The sequence below is a fragment of the Myotis daubentonii genome, chromosome 5 (genome assembly GCF_963259705.1).
Source record: "Myotis daubentonii chromosome 5, mMyoDau2.1, whole genome shotgun sequence".
Lineage (NCBI taxonomy): Eukaryota > Metazoa > Chordata > Mammalia > Chiroptera > Vespertilionidae > Myotis > Myotis daubentonii.
In genome coordinates this window covers 65,397,017-65,403,016 of record NC_081844.1, presented here as the reverse complement: position 1 = coordinate 65,403,016, position 6,000 = coordinate 65,397,017, and positions in this window count along the sequence as shown.

The window sequence follows — 6,000 nt, the reverse complement described above, 5'->3', positions numbered from 1 at the left end:
AAAATTCTGGTAAGAGTCTTGTAGGGGCAGAGAATCTTAGAATTACAGCTACAAACTGTCACTAATTTGCAGTTTTAGTTACTAGGTTTGAAGCAAAATACATTTTTCTGAGTTTGCTGGGACTGACAAAACAAAATAGCACAGACCGGGTGGCTTAAACAACAAATTTATTCGCACAGTTCTGAAGACCAGAAGTCCAAACCAAGGTGTCAGCAGTTTTGATTTCTCCTTGACTTACACATGGCTGTCTTCTCACTGCGTCCTCTCATGGCCTTTCTTCTATGCAAGGGTGTCCCTGGGCTCTCCAGTCAGTTTCCTCTTATAAAGACAATAAGCAGATTGCATTATGACCCATGCTACTGACCTCATTTAACTTAATCACCTCTATAGCGGCCCTAAATACTCCAAAGTAAAACCTAGTTCTGGGGATTAGGGCTTCAACATGTAAATCTGGGGGACACAATCCAACCCATAACAACATCCTATGTCGTTTCTATTGAGGAAATGCAAATTACCTCAGTTGTTATCTTAGACAGACCTTCCAACCTGTGATAACAGAGGAAAATAAGACAGGAATATTTGCAAGTATCTTTAAAGAGTATTTAAATGACTGTAAATCTTGTTTTAGAAGATCCGACCTCTTGTTTAGATATATCATTTCAATAGGAGACAGAGCGAGAAGAACACCAGAAATAAGCTGGCTAAGCTTGTGGTGAGAGGTGATAAGAGCAACACCCTGCTCATTCCAACGGCTGTGTCTGTCACTCTCTGCTACATATTGAAGTTCAGAGGTGCACTGAATCTCCCTATATGATATTAGGTATTTGATTTTATTCAGCAAATTGGGAAAGTGATGTTAGAAAGAGTAAAGTTTAAACATTAATATTAACTTATAAAGGTAGTACTTAAACAGGATTCTTTCTAATGGCAGACCTTATACATTGAAAGTAAGAATAAAGTTATAGTTCATAACATTTGTTTTGTGTTTGTTCAGACTTAGCAGATGTAATACAGTGCCCCGCACCTGTCACAAGTAGGGATACCTGGGGACCAAGGGGGAGAGGTGAGATGTAGTGTCATCATGCAAAGAGCTGGACTCGGAGGCTACTTGATCAGCCTCAGCCATATGAAGCGATGAAGAGGGAAGGAGGCCATGTTCACCAGGCGTTTGCCCTGAAGCTGGTCTCAGCCACCACCTCCCAGCCACCCACCCCTTCCTGCCACCCTCCAGTCCTGCCCAAGACAGGCAGCTCCTCCTTCAGTAGAATCAAACCCAGCAGAGGTTGGGATAAGCTCCAGGGACCAGCACAAGCCCTCAAAGAACCAGGAGAGATATTGGTTAGTTTGAAAGAAAGCCCGCTCTTTCCTAAGCCCCAGAGAATATAATCAATGCTTCACAAAGGCCCTGTGAGCTTTTGCTCCTTCCTTCTAGCAGCGCCGGTGGCACCCAAGCTCAGCCGTGGTGGCAGACGAGCAGCTGGGAAAATGAGACAGAGACGTTCTGCATCTCTGGGTCCTCGCCCTCCTGGGCCTGATAGGTGTGCCTTAGGCGGGCGACCCCAGAGGCTGGACTTCTCCACAGCGGGACAGTGCCGAGCCAACTGGTCGTAGATGAGACACTGGCACCTGGGAACAGTCCTTCGTTTTCGTCCCAATACACCTTGCCACTATGCCTCAAGTCTTCCTGTTCATGGGTCCTTGAAATGCATTTCTTGTGACCCCGTGGAAGAATCCTATTTCCTCCGGCAACAATGATGTATGAGATGTGGGGAAAAAAATGCAATAAAGAAATAACTGATTTATAGGAAGGAATGAGGCAAAGAGAATATTGAGTAATCAGAAATGACTATCATCACATCATTACACATTGCACTATATTTTATTGACTCATCTGATATGAGTTAGAAAAATGTTAAATAATTAAAAATTTGAAAATAGTTTAAAATGCTTCTCAAACCAAATTATTTAGAGCACTTAGAAAAATGCATTATTTGCTAACTGTGTGGAATATCACCTGTGTCTTTTTGGAGATCAAATTTGATTAGCTCATGTTTTGTTTTAGTTTTTAAACTCTTACTAGATCAGAATGAAGCTGTTTCGGAACAGTGCTGAAATTTGTATTTCTTAAATAAATTGACTAAAATATAGAACAATATTTTAATTACTCAAATTATTAAAATGAAGTCTTTCATTGTGTTTGGAAATTAGTACACAAAAAGAAGTTAGTAATGATGAACATTTAAATATATTTAGTTAAGTCATACTAATTAGCTAACATCTAATGAGCTTGCTATAATCTTACAAAGTAGTAGATCTATTTAAACTAATCTCCCTTAAGAGAAGTTATTTGTTTTCCATCTAGAAAAAAAAATACAAAGAAAATCTTACTTTGACATAGTAAATTATTTGCTTTATGATTATAAATCTGGGTAAATATATAAAATCATGTGTGTATATATATACATCTTGTATATATAATATATATGCTAGTAATCATTAATTAATTTATTTGTATATGATATATTGAAGTCATACATGTACACAAATTTTTAATATAATGTATATATAAATATATATAAATATAAATATATACATATAGATGTATATATATGTATATATATGCACTAGAGGCCTGGTGCATGAATTTGTGCACCAGTGGGGTCCCTCGGCCTGGCTTTCAGGATTGGGCTGAAACTGGGACTCCAACATCCCCAGAGGGGTCCCAGATTACAAGCTGGCACAGGCCAGGCTGAAGGACCCCACTGGTGCACAATCAGGGCCCAGGGAGGGACGTTGGCCAGCCAGGAAGGGAATGTGGGAGGGCTCCAGGGCGTGTCCAGTCCGTCTCACTCATTCCCCATCGGCTGGACCCCAGCAGCAAGCTAACCTACCAGTTGGAGCGTCTACCCCCTGGTGGTCATAGAGAGCTGTTGAGCTGCCTTAGCATATCATTAGCATATTACACTTTGATTGGTTGAACAGCCGACAGGGGACACTTAGCATATTAGGCTTTTATTATATAGGATTTAAGTATAATTGTTATATACAACTGATTGGTCTCATACAACTTCCTCCAATAATCCTGTATATCAGATAAACATGTACTTTTAATATGTTCATTTAAAAAATATTTTTATTGATTTTAGAGAAAAAGAGGGAGAGAGAGAGAGAGAGAGAGAGAGAGAGAGAGAGAGAGAGACATCATTGTCAGAGCAAAACATCAATTGGCTGCTTGCTGCACACCTCCACAGGAGATTGAACCCAAAACCTGGGCATGTGTCCTGACTAGGAATTGAATGGGCAACTTTTAAAATTGTTTGATGTTATCTGTTATTTTTCTATTAATTATTTACTAGTATTCCCATAAAAAAAAAAAGCTCATTTTTATTTCCATGACTGAATCAGAGCAGAAATAATCTAGTTATATGAAACCAATCCTTCTAAACACTAGCACAAAAAGCACAAATCTACATGAATACTTAAGTGAAATACACATAAAGTAGTAATCAGTGCAAGAGAATCGTGCCATGAAATATACCAACTGTTGGTTCTTATCATGAAAACAGAGAAAGATTCCAAGTAGAAGGAAAGTAAATAAACATTTAAAAATTAGAAAAAGAGCAGTGGGACTAAATTTTACAGGAAAATGAAAATGGTTTGAATCTTAATCTATTAATATTTGCAAAGAAGTTAAAATAGTGCTTGATACTTGCAAAATGCTATATACATATTTTAAAATAATAAATTAATTCCATAACAGTAAGAGAATGAAAAGATTAAGAAAGCTATTTTTTGCAGTTATGTAAAAGGAATATTAAGCAAGAAAATGTAAGCACAAAGACTTTTGTATAAGCTATTCATGAGGTAAAATAGAATATATTCAATCAGATAATAGCTCTTATTATAAATAGCTACCTCAAAGCTCAACTAGAATTGTTTAGAATTCACTAATCTAGTGAATTCAATTTAACTGCAACTATTCTAAGTAAATGTTAAGAATGAATTTTGAATTATGAAAGGAAAATTGGACAATAGGTAAAATTATTAAATCATGGAATAAGCCATTAAAATTAAGATACCATTAATTAAATATAATTGATTTGATGACTATGGTGTCAATAGCTGTAAAACTAGAAGACCTGCTTATTAAAACTAAATCAAAATAGGGTACACAAGCTGGAAAAAAAACCTCATGCACCATTATTTGAAAACTTTGTTTTAAGTTTTAAAATCACATAACAGAAGACAGATGGAGACAGCCATAACATGTAAAAATTTCCACTTGAAATAGATTAAGTTCAATAATCATATTGGACTTCTAATTGCACACACACTCTCTCTAACCAGCAGAGGTAACCTACTTGCCTCTTGGTGATAAATGCTCTTATTTTGTATTTAATTGTATCTCATTATAAATGTTGGCTGGATGTAGTAATTTGGAAGTAAATGAAAACCTCTTTAAACACACAGTTGAATGCAAACAACAATTGGTGATATTCCCTAGTTATTTTATTTCATTTCATTTAAACTTGCACTTGTAACCAATAAAGGTTGGGCAGACATTAACAGCATAATCTCAAAAATAGTAAGAGTTACTAACCAAATGAAAATTTTGTTTAAATGTTAGTTTAAAACAAAACATTATATTTATAGTTAAGGTACGTTTAGTTTGTAAAGTAATTCAAAATCTATTGAAAATGTTCAGTCAAAATTGAATTTAACCAAAACATAAATCTGAGACAAATGGTATTATGAATGACTTTTATTATAAATAGCATTTGAAGTATGTTTTTAGCTAAATATAATGGTTGCGGTGATATGGAGATCAGAAAGCTAATCAACATTTGTTTAAGTTACAAAAATTATGTAAACAGAATATCATAAAGCAAGACACTTAAGTCAATATAAATTATGAATACTAAATATTAACCAAAGTTACAGTTCTTATTGTTCTCTTGGAGGCACTGTTCTGTCTTTCTGAAATGTGCTTCTACTGTTTTTTTACATGGAACCAACTTGAATAAAACATGTCTTTAATTTAGCAGTTAATTATCAGTGCCTTAGTGAATTTGACTATCTTTTTATTCACTACAATTTATATGTAGACAACTACATAATTACTGTTTTTGATATATGTCCAAAATGCCATCTCTATACTACATGACAGTTAAAATAAAAGTTTGCTTTCTTTGGTTACTAAAGTATAGTAAAAGAATAATAATTATTTTTAGAAATAACATATCTGGTTCAAAATAGATATTTTAAAAATAGATATCCATTTGTGGAAAATGCTTGATTTTGTCAGTACTTATTGTCTAAAGTTTTACTTCTTTAGAGAGCTTAAAATTACTTAAAATTCTAAGGAAGTCTTGGTTGGTTTGGGCTACACATTCCTCTGAACCCCCAACAATGGATTTGCTCTATTGACTTGATGATTGGTCCCAATTTACAAGTGGAAATCCATTGCTCCTTCATAATGGAGTCAAGAGTCAGTAAATATGAGATTCAGGGGCATCCTCTGACTTGCATTTTAGCATTCCCACTGTCTGTAAAGTTACTGGAAAACTCTAAGAATTCAAAACAGAACCACTAATACATAGATAACATTAAGAATGAAAATTTAGTTTATCTCATTAGTCAAAGGCTGGTAATTAAATTAGGGGCTGTTTGAATACAAAGGAAAACTAGAAGCATAGGGTAGCACAGAAATAATACCAATAAGTACATGACAAGTACAGAAATCAGAGCTTCTGTAATTATGCATATCATCTTCATAGCTTTGTTATATGTATATTTATTCATACCAGTTGAAATATTAATTACATATTTGTATATATATATATGTGCATGCATAATTGTATATACATATTTTATTTGTATAACTATATGTTAAATTTATATACACATACATATACTGTATATACATTATTACATAAAAACTAGAGGCCCATTGCACAAAATTTGTGCACAGGTATGGTCCCTAGGCCTGGCCTGCAATCA